Below are 24,129 nucleotides of genomic sequence, written 5' to 3'. Positions count from 1 at the left end.
TAGGTGCTTGATACTTCTGATAGTTGTGAAACTAACCATAATGTACGTTCCATAGAGGAGTCTTTATTTAAGCGCTTGGAATTGAGTCACGTAGCAAATTAGACTGATTGAGATTTTAAAAACCAGAGGGGTTCTGCTACTGATACAGCGCCTGGCGGCACGGGTAGGTGCGCCAGGCGGTGAGACTAGCGCCAGGGGTCCCTGTATTGTTTGGCGCCTGGCGGCACGGTGTGCTCCGCCAGGCGGTAACGAGAAAACAGTGGGTCTGGGGACGCTGGCGCCTGGCGGTGAGTAAATACCGCCAGGCGGTCTGGAATAGTTTCGCCTGGCGGCGTGTGGGCCGGGCCAGGCGGAAACGCTGTTATTCTTTGCCTTTTGGTGTGTTGTTTTTAACTGACAATGATGCTTTGCTTGGATCGGGAGGTGCTGTTCCATGAGCGGGTAGGTTCATGGATGGTGTGACATGTGATGATATGAGCGGGGAGGTTCATATCAAGTTACTCTCACGTGGGGATACGAGCGGGGAGGTTCGTATGTTCCGTGCTCACGTTGAGAGATGCCACGTGCGGGGAGGTACGGGGGCTGGTGGATCACATGTGTTGGACTACGGGCAGGTAGGTCCGTAGAGCAGGACTACGAGCGGGGAGGTTCGTAGAGGCAGGACCACGAGCGGGCAGGTTCGTGTGAGCATCAGATTTCCGAGTCCAAGGCTAACCAATTGTATGACTTGAAGACTGTTAAGTCTTGGGGTTAGGGTCTTGGCCAAGATTTATAGATAATGATTAAGATGGGTAAATGATCTATCTTGTGTTTTACATGCTTGTTATTTTATTTTCTCAGCTCACCCTTTCTGTTTGTGTGTGGCGATGATCGTGTAATTCGTTACACGGGAGCAGATGTTGATACAGGTGGTGCTGAGGATGCTCAGATGGCGGAGTGAGGGCTAGCATGGGAGTAGGGCTAGGGTTTTGCTAAATTGTACTTTATGTTTTAAATACAAATTTTGGTAACTTGTAACCTATTATGAATTCAGTTATGAGTTTTGGCGCGCTATCTTAATAAATTGAAATTATCCCGCGTTGGGATTTTTATCGAGATGGCTATTAATGCAATTATTTATTTTAATATTTATTTTTTTTTTAGTAATATTCCCTAGGGATTTTACATAAATCACGTAGGAGACTTGAACTCAAGTGTTCTACTGAAGGAGCACCATCATCATCTGAACCTACCACTGAGAGTGTACCACTACAATCACCTCCGGTGATTAACATATCTTCTTATCCATCACCTGAACCAGAAATTCAAGAAGATGGAATGGAAGAAAGAACAATAAGAGAGTTGGCTTCACCGGATGCAACAATTACACAAAACATGTGCATCCAATATCCAGATGGAGAATGTGACCTTAAGTCTGGGTTAATCCATCTTTTACCCAAATTCCATGGATTAGCAGGAGGAAACCCGTACCATCATTTGAAGGAATTTCATGTTGTTTGTTCATCCATAAGACCTCCAACAGTGACAGAGGAACATATCAAGCTTAAGGCTTTTCCATTCTCATTGCAAGATGCCGCTAAGAATTGGTTATACTGCCTTCCACCAGGATCCATCAATACCTGGGAGACTCTGAAAAGATTACTTCTGGAAAATTTTTTTCCAGCATCTAGAGTTGATGCTATTTGCAAAGATATTTATGGGATAAGGCAACAAGAAAGAGAAAGTCTTCACGAGTATTGGGAAAGATTCAAAAAGTTATGTGCTTCCTGTCCTCATCACCAAATAAATGAGCATCTCCTCATTCAATACTTTTATGAGGGATTGAGTATTATGGATAGACAAATGATAGATGCTGCAAGTGGAGGGTCATTGGTGGACAAAACGCCAACAAATGCAAGACAATTGATTGAAACTATGGCGTCGAACCATCAACAATTTTTCACAAGGAGTAATTCTATAACTCTATTGAAGGGAACCCATGGAGTAGAAGCTTCATATATTGCAGATCACAAGAAATTAGAAGGGAAGTTGGATGACTTAGCGGCCATGGTAAGGACCTTGACAAACTTACAGAAAAAGCCTATCCCTTCTACTTTATGTGGAATTTGTGCTTCTACTAATCATCCTACAGAGGCTTGTTCTATGTTAAAAGAGACAGGGATGTTAGACAATGAACAACCTCAGGCATATGCTGCAAACATTTATGGCAATAATAGACCACCTCGGCAACAATACAACCATGATTTGTCCTCCAACAAGTACAACCCAGATTAGAAGGAATATCCCAGCCAGAAATGGGGAGATAAACAGCCTCAACACCAACAAGTCTATGTTCCACCTCAACAGAGGCAACAACCACAACCAACTGCAACCTCTAGTGATTCAAACATGGAAGCAATGATGAAAATGATGGCTGACATGATGAAGGGACAAATCAATAAGTTGAAACAAACGATGGAAACAACCAATCAAAACTTGCAGAACCAAATTGGACAAATGGCAAATGAGTTAAATCAGATGAAGTCTCAACAAGGCTCGAGCAATTTGCCTGCACAAACTATAATCAACCCGCGAAATGTAAGTGCTATTACTTTAAGATCGGGTAAGCAAATACAAGGCCTTGGGGATGCCCAAGAAGATGAAGATAAGGACAATGAAGTTGTACCTAATGATGAAAGAGGAAGATCAGATGAAGCAACACAAGCAACATCTGAGATGCCTGCACCCAGTGATAACTCCAAGTTGGTATCCCCTAATACTTCCTCTGAAAATTCTTCTCCTTATTCTACTCCTCCTCTCTATCCAAACCGTTTGAAACCAAAAACTAAAAAGATGGAGGAGTTAGACAAAGAAATCCTGAATACTTTCAAGAAAGTGGAGATAAACATCCCTTTGTTGGATGCTGTAAGACAAATTCCTAAATACGCCAAGTTTCTCAAAGAATTATGTACACATAAAAGGCGTATTATGGACAAAGAGGTAGTGAACATGGGAAGAAACGTCTCTAGCTTAATTAAGAAGCCTGCAGTCAGAATGCCGCAAAAGTGTAAGGATCCAGGTATGTTTTCTGTTCCCTGCATTATAGGAAGTACTAAGTTTGATAATGCTATGTTAGATTTAGGAGCTTCCATTAATGTAATGCCTTTATCTGTTTTTACTTCACTTCATCTTGGACCTCTTAAGTCTAATGGTGTGGTTATTCAATTGGCAAACCGTAGCACAGTTAATCCTGCAGGTGTGCTAGAAGATGTGCTTGTCCGTGTGGACAAGTTAATTTTTCCTGTAGATTTCTACATCTTGGACATGAAGGATGATGAAGGAATGACTTCAACCACAATTATCTTGGGAAGACCATTCATGATGACAGCACGTACCAAGATAGACGTGCACGCAGGATCATTAACTATGGAGATAGGAGATGAGAAGGTGCAGTTCAATGTGCTAGAAGCCATGAAGCACCCAATTGAAGACCATTCTTTGTTTTGTATTGATTTATTGAGTAATGTAATGAAGAATTATGCTTTTGGACTTTTGGACGTTTTATCTGATTTTTCATCTTCTTTCAATTTTTCTTTTTCGAATATTTCGGGCTCAATTTTAGACGAAAGAGAAAATTGTAAAACAGGTGATATTGAGGACGCGGTGTCACTATTTGATACCTCTGTGGCGTCCAAATGTGATGTTGAGGTGGCTGAAATTACCTTAGGCAGTAAAATGTTGCCATCTGTGGAACAGCCACCCACTTTGGAGTTGAAACCTTTACCATCTCATTTGAAATATGTTTATCTTGAGAGGGATGGGAAACTCCCTGTTATTATATCTGCCTTGCTTACTGACGAGCAGGAACAAAAGCTATTGTAGGTTATCAAAGATTACAAGCGAGCAATAGGCTGGACTTTGGCAGATATTCCTGGTATTAGTCCTTCTTTCTGCATGCACAAAATACTCTTGGAGGAGGATGCTAAGCCAGTAAGGCAACCTCAGAGGAGACTGAATCCTCAGCTGATGGAGGTTGTGAAGAAAGAAGTCACCAAGTTGCTACAAGCAGGTATTATATATCCCATTTCTGACAGCACTTGGGTGAGTCCTGTACATGTGGTCCCCAAGAAATCTGGGATCACCGTGGTCAAGAATGAGAAGAACGAGTTGATTCCTACTCGTATTCAGAATAGCTGGAGGGTCTGTATTGATTATAGAAGACTAAACCAGGCCATCAGGAAGGACCACTTTCCTTTACCATTCATGGACCAGATGTTAGATCGATTGGCAGGTAAGTCTCATTACTGTTTTCTTGATGGATTCTCTGGGTATTTTCAGATTTATATTGCCCAGAGGATCAACATAAGACTACCTTTACTTGTCCATTTCCAGAATTCACAATTTCGCAGATAAGAGTGGAAAACATGCATTAACGTGATCATACTTTTCATGTAAATATTTAAAACAAACAGAAAAATGGAGTCCAGCTCCCCTAACCTGGATCCTTTTGCTAACAATTGGTTTGCTTGGAGAACTCCAATGATCACCAACGCTCCCCCCTTTTTGAAGTGCTCTCACTTTGACCTCAGAACCTCACTCAAACCTCACCAATCTCTCTGATTTTTCGTGCCTAGCTTTCTGGTATAACCTCAGTTTTGCAAAACTCTAACTATAAGCCAAATCCTTCTCTTTAAAGGGTGTCTAAAAACTAGGTTATTTACCTACACGAAAATTATGTCTTAATTGAGTGGTTAATGCAATTTACCACCTCCTTATAGCCATTTTCCAGCCACCTCTCTGCTGCCCACTCTAGGGTTTTCTCCCCAACCTTTCATATTCAATTCAAAGCCAAAATACCAAAAAAATAAGGTTTTAGTTTGGGTTCTCCAAGGTTTGAATCCATGACCACTCAATCACAATTCAAGAGCACAACCAAATCAACTAATCATATTTCATGCTTAACAAATCCAATTCAGACATCATCTCATACCCGAACATGATTACATAGATTTAAATAATAAAAACAATAACACAAAAGTTAGCATACATAAGACTCGAACCCAAGTCCTCACACACAATCAAAGTACTCTCAACCACTTGAGCTAGTACTTTTCCACGTTATACCAACCATAATTTAATGTCATAAATGATTTGCCCACCTGCCTTTATTAATTAATTATTTATTTATTTAATTAATTAAATTCCACAAGTCCTACACAGGTCCTCACTTGCAAGACCATGAAACTTTGGCAACAAGTGTATTAAACCAGTTTTTAACACATATGGAACTTCCTCCTCAGGGTATTGAATGCATAAATTATCATAAGTGAACTCAGGTGCAGTGAGCTCACTCATGGTTCTCTCATGAGGTGGAGGAGGTTGAGCCATGTTATCAGTATGAAAATCAAAATGCTCAGAATAAATAGTATGCTCAGAATGCAAAGAATGAGGAGTGCTAGGAGTATGATGAGAATCAGAACAGTCAGGAAAAGTCACTGAATATTTAGCATGCAAAGATGGATTCCTAAGATGCCTACATCCTCTGTGGAATGTCCTATCAATCTCAGGGTCAAATGGTCGTAATTCACTTGGGTTTCCCCTAGTCATGCACCAAAATACATTAATTCTAGTGATATTGGCATAACATAGGGTATAACTACAAGTATACTCAGACGAACTCCAAATGACTTGAAAATTGGTAGGATTGTCCTTTGAGTGCTCAAACAGAACAACAAAAAAAATCAGATCAAAAATCAAAGTACAAGTATTTTTAAAAAAATTTCAAAATTGGAAAAATGAAGAAAAATCACAAAAAACATTGCTAAAATGTAGAAAATGGCATTTTCTAGAGAATCTGAGTTTGCAAGCCAGCAATGATGAAGGATTATGTTGTTTTCTTTTAAGATTATTGAATATGGTGTGAGTTGATTAAGAAAGCTAAGTGAAATCCCCACTGGACATTAAGATAGCATGCTATCTAGATGTGAAGGTTCCTTTCACAAAGCTCAAGAGAAGAAGATGATGGATTGATGCAAACAAAAAGGAAATGGAAAGCACATAAACCATAGAAAACCAAGAACAATTAAAGGAAGAAGAAAACATAAAAATGGAAAGGAAATGAATGGTAAAAATGTGAGAAGCACGCCACTACAGGGCTAGGCTAGAAGCCATGAGTGGATGTATGTTGCCACTTGCTATGCAAGATAAGGCTTAAAAGTATTCACTCCCTAGGGAGGAAACTCTCACAAATGGTTGAGACACAAGAGTGCTTTTACTTCAAAATGTTCAACCTTTTTACATGTCTAGGAGCACCCCTTATATAGAAGAGTTTAGGGGCCTCTAACCTAATAAAAGATACCTAAGGATGTCTCTACAAAAACTGAAAAGTCTAAAACTTTAAGACAAAAACTAAAACTAGAAAGTGGCGGCACACATCCACTCATCTTCAAGGTTGCCATGGCTTCTAGCCTAGCCTTGTAGTGGCGTGCTTCTCACATTTTTACCATTTCTTTCCTATCCATTTTATGTTTTCTTCTTCCTTTAATTGTTCTTGGTTTTCTATGGTTTATATGCCTCCATTTCCTTTTTGTTTTGAATCAATCCATCATTCACTTCTCTTGAGCTTTGTGAAAGGAACCTTCACATTTAGATAGCATGCTATCTTAATGTTCAGTGGGGATTTCACTTAGCTTTCTTAATCAACTTACACCATATTCAATAATCTTAAAAAGAAACAACATAATCCTTCATCAGGCATAGCCAGAGCAAAAGTTATGGTCCTCTGAAGTTTCACTAAAAATCAGTCCAAAATTTTTTTGAATCTCTCAACTCAGACCATACAAACTGCTCCAACTATTTTTCCCATCAAGTTCAATGTCGTAGAAGTAGGGAGAAAAAATTTCAAGTCAAAACAAGCACCATAGCTACCAGAACAAACATCTAGAAGTTAAATGCTAGATTCGGACACCATTCATGCACTATTCACTACACTAGAAATTGCATTATTCATGCGTGTCGTGACAGTATTCACCACACTACATGAAAACACACAGAAACACTACCACAATCAACATATACCATGGGAAGCTAACTCTCATCCTTGGAGAGCAAGTTTGAGAAGCTTCTAGACTTTTCTAGAGTAGACACACTACTCTTGGCCCATTTGGCCCAATTGCCCTTTTTGGTCCAAAATTACGTCTAAAGCCCAATTTCCTCTAAGATACATGGCCCAAAGAAAACCCTATTCTACTGGGCCCAAAATACAAAGCCCAAAATAAAATCCTAATCTAGTATTTACAAGCAAAGTGTCCTAGGCTAGGTCTTCACATCTTCCTTGGCCCATGTGAAATTCATCTTGGGCCTTGCATGCGCATTTAAGGCCCATTCCTCTTGTATTCTCCTAGCCATAAAAAAAATCAAGACAATTAAAGATAGCACAAAAGAATGGCCCAATAAAAGTATAAGGCCCAAAATGATTATTTATTTAATGACAAAGAAACACTAAATGGTCCAGGCCATTGGCCCAAGCTGAAAAGCCCTGTAGGGTGATATTCATCAATTGGTCCCTGGCAACGACGCCAAATTTGATAGAGGTCGTACCCCACCAAATTAAAACACTTAAAATGCAGTATATGAAAGTGAACCAAGTACTAAAACTCCCAAAAACCTTCCACTAACCTAACAAATGGTTTCTCATTCTCCAAAGGTGCCTCTAAACTTGCAACCTCATCTGCTCCCACCGAATAGGTGATCATCTCAAAAGAAAGACAAACAACAAAAGACACAGAGTGCAAAGGTAAGCTAGTTTATAAAAGAAATAATCATATAACAGATAAACTTGTTACATTATAAAATAGCATATTTCAAGTATTCATAAAAAGAAATACCAAACATATAATTGCATACTCTCTAGACTCAATTATCTGGATTTATGCATTGACTCAGACATAGAAGTTGTGCACCTGTCATAAAAGTGGATTGTGGCAAAGACCCTGGCTCCACTTGGCCTAACAAAAAGTGGATTGCGGAAAACGCCCTGACTCCACTTATCCTAACCAACATGAATTAATTTCTTAATTCCTCAAGACAGGGTAAGTTACTTATGGCATCGCCGGATTAGTGGTCCCACCCCTAATCCCGCCATAAGAACCTCCTTCGACTCTCACCACCTATGCCACGATACTCTATATGAGTTTGTAAACTTAGTAGAGTATAGGATAGCTTCTGACCAACACATATCCCTAGTCAATGCATAACAACCTACTAGTGAGGACTACATTTCTTCCATAGAAGCACAACCCTTATGCAACAAACAATTCAAATCAACTTTCTCATTCCATTCCATTAACATCCACTTTAGCTCTCTTACCATCATCACATTTCCTCAAAATCCAACATTTCAAAACAAAGATGCAATCCAACTTTAACCATCTCATTCCACTTATTCTCTTTCATACTTATAACTTCATCACTTCTCCATAAAACATACCCACTAATCATACACAACTCATTTATCATTTTCACATATCATAATTCATAATTTCATGTAATAACCACTCTATAACATAAATGTTCAAGAACAACTAGTAAAACTTCATAACACAAAGAAAAACATAAATGTCACACTTGATAGAGGGGAAATGACAGTTCATGTTAAAGGTGAAGAAACAAACAGAAGGTTCCAAGAGTAACTTGGGGCTTTTCCCATAACCCATGGATTTGGCTTCAGTATATAGAATTCACACCAGTGTATTCCATAGGTAACCAGTGGATATTTCTACAACGTGTGGATTCAGCTACAAGAAGTATATTTCAAAACATGCAAGCAAAACAACCATACTCATCATAAATCAAATTCATCAACAAACAATCATTAATTTAGAACAACATTGCAAAGCAAACCAATACTAGCTTCCCTTACCTGACAAAGCGGCTCAATCGACCCAAACAACTTAACAAACTCAAGGAACACCAAAACCCCTTTTGCTCCATAGGATGCTCTATTTATACATAGGAATAACACAAGAAGGATCAAGACCTACCGTTATGATCACTGACCAACCAAGACTCATATTGATGATTAAAACATCACATGCAACCAAAGCAGGGTCACATGCGAGCCAGAACAAAGAAGACCCATAAGAAAATGAGCAGAAGTTCAACCTACACGGTTGAAGAAACTGATCGGATAGAAAAGAAGAGCTCGCCAAGAGGATCACCCTAGCGGTCTCCGATCTTCAAACAGGTGAACAAAAGGTGAGAACTTCTAGAGAGAAGTCAGAGAACTCTAGAAAAATGGTTTCTAGAGAGATGGTGTGTTTTTAAAATAATGAAACTCATTTATAAAAAAACTATTTATACTAAAACCTTTTAATATTAAAATAATCGAGTCTCACTATTTTTAAACCACTATCAATTTTAAAATGCCAATTTCTAGGGTTTTACATGTGATACCTTTTGTCAAAAATTATTTACTAGGTTTGCCACTTAAGTAGTCATTATTTGCCACTAAAACCTCAAACATGTTTTTCAACAATCTTATTTTTGCACATTATGTCCATGCGACAACCTGCAGAGACCCAATACCCTGTCATGTTTGGATAAGGAAGGTGGCCATTTGGCCTTACTTAAATGGAGTTCTAAATGAAATGCCCACCTCAATGTGGCAAACATGTTGTTCAAAATCACTTATTGCGTTTGCCATATAAGTAGTTAGAGTTTGCCACTTAATTATAAGTTCAAGGATCATCTTGGGCAGTAAATGAACACACTGACAACCTTTGTCACATCAACAGAAGACGAAAAACTAAAACAATGTAGATTCAGAATGCACATTCCAAAACCGAAATGCAACAAAAAACATAAAATTTTTCAAACCATTATTCATACCCGCAATGGAGAATCCACAAGAACAAACAGAAACCCTAAACCTCTAACAAATTCCTTACAATGAATCAAAAACCTAAACCCAAAATGAAAACTTACCTCCTACTTCATGGATTCCACTTCCAACGTTGAAACACCGAAATGCCTTCCAATCACTCAGCCGACACCCAAAATGCACCACAACCACAAGAGAATGGATGTAGTCTGCGACACACCTAAACACAAATAGCGATGAAGGCGCCAAAAACAAACAACAAATGTGGGAGTGTAGCTTGTCGAAGATAATACCCTATAATGAAAAATGAGAAGTCAAGCCTTCCCACCATAGTGGATTATTTTAAAAATAAAATTATTTAAGTTAATGGCCGCCACATAGGTGTCCACATTGACATTGTAAAAAATATACTTTGTTAAAGTATCGTTTTCGAATAAAGAAAAGGATTAGGCCAATGAAAAACCAAAAGAAAATGTGAAGGCACCAGTAGAACCCCTATTACAATTGTAATTAGCAAAATGATACTCTAAAACAGTTTTTTTTACAAACTTTGACAAATTACTAATTTGAGTAAATAAGTACAACTTTATTAATTTATTTTAATTGAAAAATAAAAGATTTATTTGTTTTAATTCTACTTATGGAAACTTTGTCAAGTTTGTCAAAAAAATCTTTGTTAAAACATAATTTTCCCTGTAATTAAATGAAAGCATGCAACACCTGCAAGCATGAATACTTGTAACCCCCTACAACCCAACTATACATGATGTAACATTCCGATCGAATATTACTAATTAAAATGAAATAAAATATAAATATAAATAAAACGTCATTTAATATAATGTCCTTTCCCTAACACTTCTAATACTCTCAAGTCTCACACCCCAATCTTCAACACTTCCTTTGGATGTCTCTTGATTCTACACCCTTTGATGATTACATTGATCGATCTTTGTTGCCACGAGTGTCTACTTCCCCCTCTGACTACAAACCACCACCTATAGTCCACACGTGGGAATAAACTCGTTCTGGCCACAATCTGCAACACAAAGTGGAGTTTCCCAATATGAACTACAGTCGATATTTATCACCAACACTACCAAACTCATCGGATAACACCAAGGAGGGCAATCTTCCAAAACCCATTCGTACAAGCCACGATCTCACACACTCCACTAGACTTCCAAAACCACAACGCTACAACCTCAAGTGGTCGCGTGTTACCCTAATACAAGATGCACTCTTAACAAGCCCATTGTCAAAACATTGCATCAAGACCTCCATCCAAAGCTGTGTAAAATCCTCCACATGATCTTGCTCTATACCAGAAATCGCCTGGCGCATCACACGTGTCGCCTGGCACTATCTGGTTCTAGACCGCCTGGCGGTCTCCTCACGTCGCCACGTGCCTTTTAGTGCCTCTGCCAGTCTACTTTTGTCTAGCGGGACCCACCCTTCCGCCAGGCACCACGTGATTCAAGTGGCCACTGCCACTGTTTGGAGGCTCTATTGCCTAGCGGCTTGTCCCGCATCACTAGGCGCCATATCAGTAGCGCAAGTGCTATTGATTTTTTTTGGCATTTTGGATAGGTCCTAAAGAAACTCAAGAACTTAACATTCAATTTATATCACAATAACGATTATCCATTCATAATCACATGACTAGATCACAATTCACTCATTCATGGTTTCACAACTGAGGTCATGCCTCTATTCAATTATGATGCAGTCCATTATACACTCTTTATTTTACCATATAAACTAACACCTTTACCTTAAACCAACAGAGAAATTTGCACATAATTACAGTCTCCAAACATGCACCTAAAACTATCACAGTCAAGGCAAAACCTTACTCTTACACGCATTTAATCCCAACCATCACATAATTATTTAATTATCTTACATATTTTACTTTACCAATTAAGCATGCCAATTTGCATTCATATCAATCAACATGACTCAAAAATTGTATCCCCACATGTCATATGCATCAATCCCTACATATTCATATATATACTTCATCATTTTAATCCATGCTAGCATTCAATTCCAACATATGAATAGGGTATCCTCAAATCAAATATAAAACACCATCATTCTAACAACTTAAGCACATGATTCTATGCATCTATTTAATTTGTATTGATACATATGCGTTCACTAATAGAGCAATTCTCAACATGTGACTAATCCAAAGGAACATTCAAATTCATAGAGACTTATAATATAACCCAATCATGCTCCACTGTCATGCCACGTTAGTAGTTACTTGAAATTATCAAGAGATTATTCATGTATTTTAAAGACTTCCAAACCAATAATCATGAGTAACCTATAGCTCTAGCTATAGACATCGAATTCAAATCTTCACCGTTCAAAGTAAAGAACAACATTTTATGGATCACTTGTCATAAACGAAAATGACATTTTATATGGTCCTTAATTATGGTGAATGGCAAAAAACGAAAATGACATTTAAATGAACATAATTTCCCTTCAAAGATCAATATGGGTTGTTTTTCCCAACCTTCCTTGGCTGCCCATTGTCAGTAGGGTTTCCCTACCCTTTCACATTCAGGCCATAATTATATTAGCAAAAATAAAGAAGTTAATTTCGTTCTTAGCAAGGTTTGAACCCATAACCACTCAATCACAAAGCAAGTGCCCAACCCATTCAACCAATCATATTTCGTGATAATTCCTATAATTTTAGGATTACATTATCACTACTCAAATTCAATCATACCTTTAAAAAAATGCACAAAATAAAATATCATACAATTGGCATATATGAGACTCGAACCCAAGTCCTTTCACACAATAAAGTACTTAACCATTTGAACTAGTATTTCTCCATGTCACAATAATTAACATTAAATACCATAAAGGCTTCTACTACCCACATTTATTTAATTATTTAAATTTCTTGGGTCTTACATTCCCCCACCTTAAAAGATTTTCGTCCTCCAAAATTGGACTTACTAGGAAACAAGTGTGGGTAAGATTGCCTCATGCGATCCTCCATCTCCTAAGTCATCTCCTTAGTAGTCTCCTCCCAGAGGACTTTCACCGTCCGTATCTCTTTTCCTCGTAGCTTCTTTACTTGAGAGTCTAATATCCTTACCAGTCTTGTATTCATAGTCAGATCCTCCCTGATCTGGATGTCATCTGATTCCAGCACATGTGAGGGTTCTGCTACATATTTCCTCAATTGTGAAACATGAAATATGTTGTGCAGGTTCGCTAGATGCGGCGACAAGGCAATCTCATAAGGGCGACAATGGCTTAACAAATCTCGGAGTTAACTTTCTTGATTTAATGGCCCTTCCAATGCCAACAGTAGGTGTTACTTTGAGGAACACATGATCCCTTGCCTCAAATTCTAGAGGCCTCCTTCTCTTATCTACATAGGACTTTTATCTGCTATGAGTCACTCTCATTCGCTCCTGAATCGCCTTGACCTTATCAGAGGTCTACTGTAAGAATTCTGGACCCAAAACAAGTGACTCGCCATCATGATTCCAACATAGTGGTGTCCTACACTGTTGCCCATACAATGCCTCATATGGCGCCATCCCAATGTTAGAGTGATAGTTGTTGTTGTACGTGAACTCCACAAAGGAAAGCATTTCACTCCAACTCCCTATATGATCCAATACACAGGCTCGTAGTAGATCCTCCAATGATTGGATAGTCCTCTCAGACTGACCATCCGTCTGAGGATGATACGCAAGGCTCATTCGCAATTGAGTCTCCGAAGCTGCCTATAGGGACTACCAAAAAGAAGAAGTGAATCTCAGGTCTCTATCAGATACGATGCTAGTTGGCACCCCATGCAATCTGACTATTTCTCTAACATATAACTCAGTCAGCTTGTCGATTGACATCTTCTGATTAATTGCTAAGAAATGTGCACACTTAGTCAACTTGCCAATGATCACCCAGATTGAATCACGCCCTTTCAAAGATCTCGGCAAATGTGTTACAAAATCCATGGAGATGCTATCCCATTTCCACTACAGGGTATCTAGCGGCTCTAAGGTACCACCTGGTCTCTGGTGTTCAATGTTTGCCTTTTGACACACCAAGCATGATGCCATAAAGTTACCGACATTAGTTTTCATTCCGTTCCACCAGAAGGATTGTTTCAGATCCTTATACATCTTAGTCATACATGGATGTATGTTAAGACGACTTTTATGACCCTCTGTTAGAATTTGTTTCCTCAACCTCCAATTCCCAGGTACACATACTCTGTCCCGAAATCGTAGGATGCCATCTGACCAATCCAGTAATCCTTCCCTTTCTCGGTACCTACCCAACTCATAAACTGCTGCAGTTCAACATCGTTCTTCTGCTCATCTCGGATCATCCCCAAGATATCGCTGTTCAATGTTAGTGCACTGCACGTGATAGAATCCTCTCCCAATTGTATACCCAAATTCAGATCCCTAAGCTTCTCAATCAACTCCAACTCTTTCACCATCATTGCCGACATGTGGATCCTCTTTCGACTAAAGGCGTTGGCCACTACATTTGCTTTGCCTGGATGGTAAATTATCTCGAAATCATAATCCTTGAGGTATTCCATCCATCCCCTCTGCCTCATATTCAGCTCCTTCTGAAAACTTGGAACTGAGAGTCATACAAATAGTGTCTCCATGTCTTAAGATCAAACACTACGACAGCCAATTCTAAATCATTTGTGGGGTAGTTCTTTTCATGAACTTTCAATTGTCTAGAAGCATAGGCCAATGGCCTCTTCTCATGCATAAGTACACACCCCAAACCCTGATAAGATGCATTGAAAAATACTTGGAACTTCTGGCTGGTGTCTGGAATAGCTAGTACTAGAGCTGTAGTCAATCTCTTCTTTATCTCCTCAAAGCACTCTTCAAATTTATCTGTCCAAGAGAAAGGTTGGTCTTTTCTAGTGAGTTAGGTTAGGGGACTCACCATTTTTGAGAACCTTTCCATAAATCTCTTGTAATGTCCAACAAACCCTAAGAAACTTTTTACTTCAGTCACAGTCTGAGGTCTTTCCCGATGATGAGATGCCTCTAACCAAGGGAACTACAACAAGAGCAATGGCTAGGAGGATACAAGAGGAATGGGCCTCCAATGCACAAACAAGGCCCAAGATGAACTTTACATGGGCCAAGGAAGATGTGAAGACCTAACCTAGGACTCTTTGTTTATAAATATTACAATAAGGTTTATTTTTTGGCCTTGTATTTTAGGCTTTGTAGAATAGGGTTTTTGTTTGGGCCATGTATTGGGCCTTGGAGGGTTTTTGGGCTTTGAAGAGAATTGGACCAAAGAAGAGTTGGGCTTGAAATTGGCCCAACAAGAGGGATAGCGCATTTGAGAGAGGATAGAGATGGCCAAATTGCTCTCTTGGAGGAACAAATCAAAGCTTTAAAGAAAAGAGATGAGAAAATCCAAAATAAGCTAAAAAGAAGGAGTAATTCTAGCAAAGGGTCTAGAAGTGGAGCTTCAATATATGGGGAAAAGGAAGGATTAAGATTAGGAGAATATTATCAACAACCTTCCCACATTAGAAGACAAAGAAAAGACCCTACTCCTAGAGAAGTTAAAGTAAACTTGCCTCACTTTGAAGGCAAGGATGATGTTGAAGCTTATTTGGATTGGGAGATGAAGGTTGAGCAACTCTTTGCTTGCCATCAAGTTAGTGAAGAAAGGAAAGTGCCTCTAGCTACTCTAAGCTTTCAAGGGTATGATATGTATTGGTGGACTTCTATAGTCCAAGAGAGGCTAAGAAGTAATGGACCTTCAATTGAATATTGGAATGATCTTAAGTCAGCCCTTAGGAGGAGACACATTCCCTCCTACTACAATAGGGAGCTCATGAACAAGCTCCAAAGACTCTAACAAAGAAATATGTCTATGGAAGAATATAGACAGAAAATGGAGTTACTTATGATAAGGGCGGGAATAATTGAGGAAGAGTCCATTACCATTTCGAGATTCTTAAGTGGCTTAAACCTTGATATAAGAAATAGAGTTCAGCTTCTACCTTACCAAGATTTGAATGATTTCGTGCAAATATGCATTAAGGTAGAACAACAAAATTTGAGAAAATATTTTTCAAAAAGAAATCAAGCTCAAACTAACTCTTATGTTAAGAAGGATTTTAAGAAAGAAGAGAAAAAGGATAAGCCACCTAGGAATCTAGGAAAAGGTAAAGACAAAGAGGGGAGTGCATCATCACACAGTCGCACAAGTGAAATCAAATGTTTCAAATGTCTTGGTAGAGGTCACATAGCATCTCAATGCCCCACCAAAACGACCATGATTCTTTGGGGTGTTGATAGATATAGTAGCTAGGATGAAAATGAAAGTGAGAGTGGAAGTGAGGAATCCAATGAGTCTAATATAGAAGATGCTCACCCTTGTGATGGGGACCTTTTGATGGGTAGAAGGATCCTCAACAATCAACCTAGTCCACAAGCACTAACATAAAGAGAGAACAGATTTCACAAAAGGTGTAAAATTTTGGAAAACACTTGTTCTCTAATTGTGGATAGTGGCTCATGTTGTAACTACTGTAGTACTAGGTTGGTTGACAAGTTGTCTTTGACTATCTTACCTCACCCTAAACGTTACAAACTTCATTGCCTTGATGAAGATGGGGATTTAGCAGTTAATCATCAAGTAAAGGTCAAGTTTTCCATAGGGAAATATGAAGATAATGTGCTCTGTGATGTAGTACCTATGGAAGCTTGTCATATCTTATTGGGGAGACCTTGGCAATTTGATAAGAAAACTGATGAGTGCGTATTTTTGCCCTCATTCAGTGTTTAATTCTGGGTATTTAATTGAATTTATGTGCTTAAAGATTGATTTAATTGGGATTTCCTATAATTGGGTTTATTGAGCATGAGATACAAAAACATTTTAAAAATAGCTTTTTAGTTGCATAAATGTTCTTTGGATATTTTAAGGTGTGTCAGTGCAGCTGTAGCTAAGTTGAGCTCATGGAGGTGTGGAAATAAATTGATTAAAGCTTCATGACACCTTAAAGATAAATCCAAGAATAAGAAATTATCAAAAGCACAAAAATCCAAGCCAAGCATTGCATGAAGATGACAAGAAAAACTTGAAAAAGTGAAGAAGTTTGGCTAAACCAAGAAGAGAGGAACAAAAAAATTGGACCTTGTGGTTTTCTTTATCTTTATGATAGAAGATAATTTGGGAAAAATATATTTTTAGATATTTTATTTGATATTTTTAAATAATTATCTTATTTAATTATATCATAAAATATTAAAAGATAATAACTACCAAATCTTTTTAAATATGACAAGATCTTCTTGATTCTTTTTAGTTCCACAACAAACAAATATATCTTGAAGATATTGGATTATTTAGAAGATAATTTAAGGAGATTGCAAAGGGTTGATTTGGAAAATTAATACAAATACTAATTGGTGATAATTTATCATATATCTTTAATTAATTAATTAATTTAATTATATTAGATATTGATATTATCAACCAATTATATTTGTCAAATAGTCTATATCTCTCCAAATATTTTTAAATATTTATCTTTATCTTTATTTTAAAAGATATTTGAGAGACTTTAGCAATAGAAAAGCCTAGTCCAATTCCTATATAAAGAGACCAAGGGAGAAGCAAAAAGGACAAGCTCGGGACTTCGAAATTTTGCAACCCTTAGGGGGGGCCTAATTTCGTTTCCTTTTTCTTCTCTCTATTCTTTTTTTTTATTTTGTATTCCATGGATTGCTAAACTTCTTGGGTTGATTCCATTGTAATTTCTTAATTGGATTTTTAGGTTAGATCAATTAATTTCTTTGATTTGTTCTTTTTATTATTGTTGAGGTTTTAATTCATCTTTGTCTTTTATCTTAGAATCATGTAAAAAGTAATGATTTTAAATCTATATGCATGTTGATCATATGAGTCCAAGGGTTTTTAAATTTAATTGAGACTTTACTTTGATTTTATTTAGAAACTTTCATGTGATTAAATGAGTTTTTACCAATAATTGAGACTTTACTTTGGTTAAAGGTATTTACTCTAACAAAAATTAATCGAGACTTTACTTTGATTAATTAAGCTTTTTATTTGGTGAAGAGATAAAAGAATAGACATGATTAGGCATAGTAAAATTTAATTTAGACTGTACTTTGGTTGAATTTACTGTGGATAATGTAAAAGTTATCACTTTTAATTGAGACTGTACTTTGGTTAAAAGTGAGAACGCCAACAAATTAATTAAGACTTTACATTGATTAATTTGCAAATCTACAACAATAATTAATTGAGCAATAATCTTTAGATAACCAATGATAAATCTATTTTGAAAAAGCAATGGAATCAATCTATTTTCTTTACTATTGTTTTTATCTCTTTTTATCTTTTCTATTTCTTTCTTGTCTATCTTAATCCTCTATATTTTTATTATTTTATTTGACTAACTCTTTTGTATAGTTTTTATAAGAACTAATTTGTTAGAAATCAATTCCGTGTTCGTTGGGAGACGACTTTGGGTTACTTTACCCTTTCTATTTTGTTGACTACTTTCTTAACAATATTGAAGTTGTTATAGATAAGTAGTATTAATTTGATCGCGTCAACGACAGTGTTATCAAAAACCATGCACAGTGGTCTCACCAACGAGATTACCTTTACTCACAAGGCTAAAAAGTTTGTTCTTCATCCTCTTTAGCTATCACAAGTGGTTGAGGATCAACTTCAAATGAAGAACAAAAGAGAAAAAAAAAGAGAAAGATGAGGACAAAAAAAAAGTCCTCAAAAAGTCCAAAAGTTAAATGAATATGAATCTGAGACGGGAGAGATTGGTGTTCCTTCTCCCAAGGTAATTCAAAATGAGAACATTTTAACTATGAAATCTTTAAATCAAGTTCTCAATATTGAACAACCTTCATGCCTCCTGCTGTGTAAAGGAACACTCATATGTACTGCCACATCTCTTGAGCTTAAGAATCTATCTACTAAAGTTGAAAATCTTTTAAAAGAGTTTGAGGATATATTCCCTAAAGAAGGGCCTGTTGGGCTTCCTCCCTTTAGAGGAATTGAACATCAAATAGATTTAGTGTCTAGGGCTAGTCTACCAAATAGACCAGCCTATAGGACAAATCCTCAAGAAGCAAAGGAGATAGAGTCCCAAGTCCAAGAGTTGTTGGAGAAGGGTTGGGTTCAAAAGAGCCTTAGCCCTTGTGTTGTGCCTGTTTTGTTAGTACCTAAAAAAGATGGAAATGGAGAATGTGCTTTGATTGTAAAGCCATAAATAGCATCACCATTAAATATAGGCATCACATTCCTAGGCTTGATGACATGCTTGATGAATTGCATGGGTCCCTCATGTTTTCTAAGATTGATCTAAAGAGTGGTTATCACCAAATAAGAATCAAAGAAGGTGATGAGTGGAAAACCACATTTAAGACCAAATTTGGATTATATGAGTGGTTGGTGATGCCCTTTGGGCTTACTAATGCACCTAGCACTTTCATGAGGCTAATGAATCACATTCTTAGAGAGTGCATAGGAAAGTTTGTGGTTGTCTACTTTGATGACATTTTGATCTATGACAAGAGCTTGCATGAGCACATAGACCATCTGAGGTCTGTCCTTACCATCCTTAGGGTAAATAGTTTGTTTGCAAATAAAGAGAAATCCATGTTGACCCTACAAAAATAAAGGCCATCCAAGAATGGCCTACTCCTAAAAATGTTGGAGAGGTTAGGAGCTTCCATGGTTTGGCCAGCTTTTATAGGAGGTTTGTTCCTAACTTCTCTACTTTGGCTTCACCCCTCAATGAACATGTCAAGAAAGTTGTATCTTTTAATTGGGGTGAAAAACAAGAGTTTGCTTTTCAGCAACTCAAGGAAAAGCTCACCAATGCACCCATTCTAGCTTTACTAAACTTTTCAAAAACCTTTGAGCTAGAGTGTGATGCATCTGGTGTAGGAATAGGTGTTATGTTATTGCAAGGAGGGCACCCAATTGCTTATTTCACTGAAAAAATTCATGGTGCCTCCCTCAATTATCCCACCTATGATAAAGAATTGTATGCCTTAGTTAGGGCCCTTTAAACTTGGGAACACTACCTTGTGTCCAAAGAGTTTGTCATTCATAATGACCATGAGTCGCTAAAATATTTGAAGGGCCAACACAAGCTGAATAAAAGACATGCTAAGTGGATGGAATTCTTGAAACAATTTCCTTATGTGATAAAATACAAGAAGGGCAAAAGTAATGTGGTGGTTGATGCCTTGTCTAGAAGGCACACCTTGTTTTCAAAATTGGGAGCCCAAATTCTTGGATTTGATCACATTCCAAAAATGGATAATCAAGATTTTGAGTTTTCCTCTACTTATGCTGAATGTATGGAAAGACCTCAAGGAGGTTCTATATGAATGAGGGGTATTTGTTTAAAGAAGGAAAAATTTGTATTTCCCAAGGTTCACAAAGAAAACTCCTTGTTCAAGAAACACACAAAGGGGGTTTAATGGGTCATTTCTGGGTAGAAAAAACCCAGGTCTTTTAAAAGAGAAATTCTTTTGGCCCCATATGAGGAAGGATGTCCAAAGGCATTGTAATAGATGTATTTCATGCTTACAATCTAAGTCTAAAACAATGCCTCATGGATTATACACCCCCTTGCCTGTTGCTACAGCCCCTTGGGAAGATATAATTATAGATTTTGTCTTACGACTCCCAAGAACACAAAGGGATTTTGATTCCATTTTTGTGGTGGTAGATCGTTTTAGCAAAATGACACACTTTATACCCTGCCACAAAGTGGATGATGCTAGCAACAATGCTAGGCTTTTCTTTAGAGATGTGGTCAAGCATCATGGTATACCCCGCACCATAGTTTCTGATAGAGATACTAAGTTCCTTAGCCATTTTTGGAAAACTCTTTGGTCAAGGCTAGGAACTAAACTTAATATCTCTACTTCATGTCACCCACAAATGGATGGGCAAATTGAAGTTGTTAATAGATCTACGTCTAATATGCTAAGGGCAATTTTGAAAGGAAACCATAAATCTTGGGATGAATACCTTCCCCATATTGAGTTTGCCTACAACAAAGTAGTTCATAGGACTACTAAGATCTCTCCATTTGAAGTTGTTTATGGCTTTAATCCTCTGATTCCTATGGATTTGTTACCACTTCCTACATCTTTTGATTTCATTCATAAAGAAGGGTGGAAAAATCTGATTTTGTTAAGAAAATGCATGAGAGGAGTAAATGACAAATCCAACAACAAACCTAGAGGTATGCTACGTACAACAATAAGGGAAGAGGGGAATATTTTTGAAGAAGGGATTGGGTGTGGCTACACCTTAGAAAAGATGGATTTCCTAAGAAAAGGAAGTCTAAACTTAGCCCTAGAGGTGATGGTCCCTTTAAAGTGTTGAAAAGAGTCAATGATAATGCATATAGCTAGAGTTGCATAAGGAATATGATGTACATGCCACCTTTAATGTTGCTAACTTAATACCTTTTGCAGGTGGTACAAATGATGAGGTAGAAATTTCATATTAGAGGATAAATCCTTTTGATGAGTTCAAATTTTTGCCCTCATTTAATATTTAAATTTGGGGATTTAATTGAATTTTCTGTGCTTAAAGATTTATTTAATTAGGATTTGTGATTATTGGATTTATTGATTAAGTTTGGTAAAAGTGGTATAAAAATTGATTTTAGTTGCATAAAATATTATTGGATATTCTAACGTTTGTTAATGCAGCTGGAATTTATTTTTGGTCAATTAATAGTGTGATTTTGAAGTATTCAAAGTTACAAAATAAGTCCAAAATCAAGAAATTCTGGAAAAGAATAAATCAGGAGCTAAATGCACCCCCAGATTTTATTTGCACACTCCTCCCTCAAGTGGACCACAAAAACCTGTTCTGCACCCCCAGTTTTCACTAAGTTGCACCCCTCCTACCACTTAAACTCCACTCAACCAGATCATGCCATGTGGCAATCCCCACCTTTTAAAATTAGCCAACCATAAGCTGGCACGTGTCATAATCCTCCGCTCACCAAATTGACCACTCAAATCTTGCCACGTCATCATCTCCTCCATCTCACACATGAAACCCTAACCCTAATTTCCCTTCCACCCACCATGGCATCCACCGCCGCCATCTCCTCGCCGGCCACCACTAAAACTCGACGGAAACAGCAGCAACTTTGCGCAACCTTCACACACCATTGCAACACCTCTTCCGGCCACCACAGATCGCGTGCTTCACGCCATCTCCATCAACCACGAATCTGCACCAGTTCCGCGCATCTTCTTCACTCGTGCCACCACAGATCGCGCAGATTCCCGCAACCTCCGCAACCACCGCCTGCACCAAGTCCGTCGTCCTCACCACAGTTCCGTCAACCATCAATGAGACCAGCACACCTCTATCTTCTCGCACAGAGCGTGCCTCTGACCACCACACTTAATGTGCAGCACCGCGACGAGCACCACTTCCTCACGTCGTCACAGCAGCGTCTCCGTACCGCCACAGCAGCGTCTCCGCACCGCCACAACAGCGGAAACCTTAACTTGCGAAGGCAAAACAGCACCAGAATGCGAACCAGTCCCGGCCACCATTCGTGAGCACACAGCGAGTCAGCCCTGCACCGTGCGAGTCCTTCACACAGCAGCCATGGCAGCCATTTCTCCGCCACCGTCAAGCCTCGCCGGAGAAGGAGGAGCCGCGCCGTCAGCAGCCGCCGTCATTGCACCTGCACAACCAAGGGAGGAAGGAGGAAGGAGCAGCAAACCCTAATTTGGAGAGAAAGTACTCTGCGCCACGTGTCAGCATCTGATAGGACAGTCAAACTGGTCAACTGGTCAACTCTGGTCAACTGGTCAAAGTCAACAGTCAACTCTGGTCAAAACTGCAAATATGGTTAAATGAGAGGGGCAGAATTCGAAATTGGACAGGAATTAAGTTGCTAATTAATTAAATAAAAATAAAAGATTTTAGCAACTGACAGATAAAGCCCAAAGTCCAGTGGAAGCTTATACAAAGAGACTTAAGGGAGCAGAAGCAGGGGGACTTACAATTGACAACTTACAGCTTAGACAATTAGAACTCTCTGGTTTTGGCAGATACCGTCTCCACCACATCTCTCATTCTTTCTTTTATTTTCTTTCTTTCATATCATCATGTATTCCATCAAAGCCATGGAGGGCTAAGCTTTTAGGGTTGATTCCACTGTAATTTCTTAACTGGATTCTGAGGTTAGATGAATTTATATGTTTTGTTATTTTGATTATTGTTGTGGTTTTTGTTTATCTATGTCCTTTGCTTCTTAATTGAATAGAAAATAATGATTTTAAATCTACATGCATGCTAATCATATGAGTTAAAAGGTTTTTAAATTAAATTGAGACTTTACTTTGATTTTGTTTAGAAACTTTCATTTGATTAAATAAGTTTTTGCCAATAATTGAGACTTTAATTTGATTAGAGGTAATTACTTTAACTAAAATTAGTCAAGACTTTACTTTGATTAATTAGGTTTTCTATTTGGTAAAGAAACAAAAGAATAGACATGATTAGGCATAGTAAAATTAATTGAGACTGTACTTTGATTGAATTTACTATGGACAATCTAACAATTCTCACTTTTAATTGAGACTGTACTTTGATTAAAAGTGAGGATGCCAACAAATGAATTGAGTCTTTACATTGATTGATTTGTAAAACAACAACAATAATTAATTTATAATAATCTCTAGATAACCAATGAAGAATCTTATTTAGAAAAAGCAGTGGAATTAACCTATTTACTATTATTGTGTTTATAATCTTCCGTGTCATTTTCTTTTCATATCAAAACCCCCTATTTTTATAATTGCTAGTTTTAATTGCATTTTTAAGAATCAAATATTTGAGATCAATTCCGTATTCGTTGTGAGACGACTCAAGGTTATCTTAACCCTAACTATTCTGTTCACTACTAACTGGCAATACTGAAGTTGCTAAAGTAGTGGTAATTTGATCGCCTAACGACAGCGATATCAAATTTGGCGCCGTTGCCGGGGAGTACGGATAGTATTCCTTTTATTTTGATTCTGTTTTTATTTATTTATTTTATTTTATTTTTATTTTTTATTTTTATTTTTTTATTTATTTTACGCATATACGTTTGATATAGTTTGTTATTTTGTAGTATCTAGTTTTCTGTTAATATATTCCAAGCAAAGTTCTATTTTTGTTTTGATTAAGAATTTCTT

At 37.7% G+C, this 24,129-nt stretch overlaps 1 pseudogene; it reads left to right on the top strand.

Annotated features, from left to right (window-relative positions):
* Positions 1-5,406: 5,406 nt before the first annotated feature.
* LOC146884182 (uncharacterized) lies at positions 5,407-18,644 on the top strand (annotated as a pseudogene).
* The last annotated feature ends 5,485 nt before the right edge of the window (positions 18,645-24,129 follow it).

This window comes from Vigna unguiculata, chromosome 8, assembly GCF_037176805.1.
Source record: "Vigna unguiculata cultivar grain cowpea cultivar isolate G323 ecotype 2 chromosome 8, ASM3717680v1, whole genome shotgun sequence".
In the NCBI taxonomy this organism is placed as follows: domain Eukaryota; kingdom Viridiplantae; phylum Streptophyta; class Magnoliopsida; order Fabales; family Fabaceae; genus Vigna; species Vigna unguiculata.
This window is presented reverse-complemented; position numbering and strand designations above follow the sequence as displayed.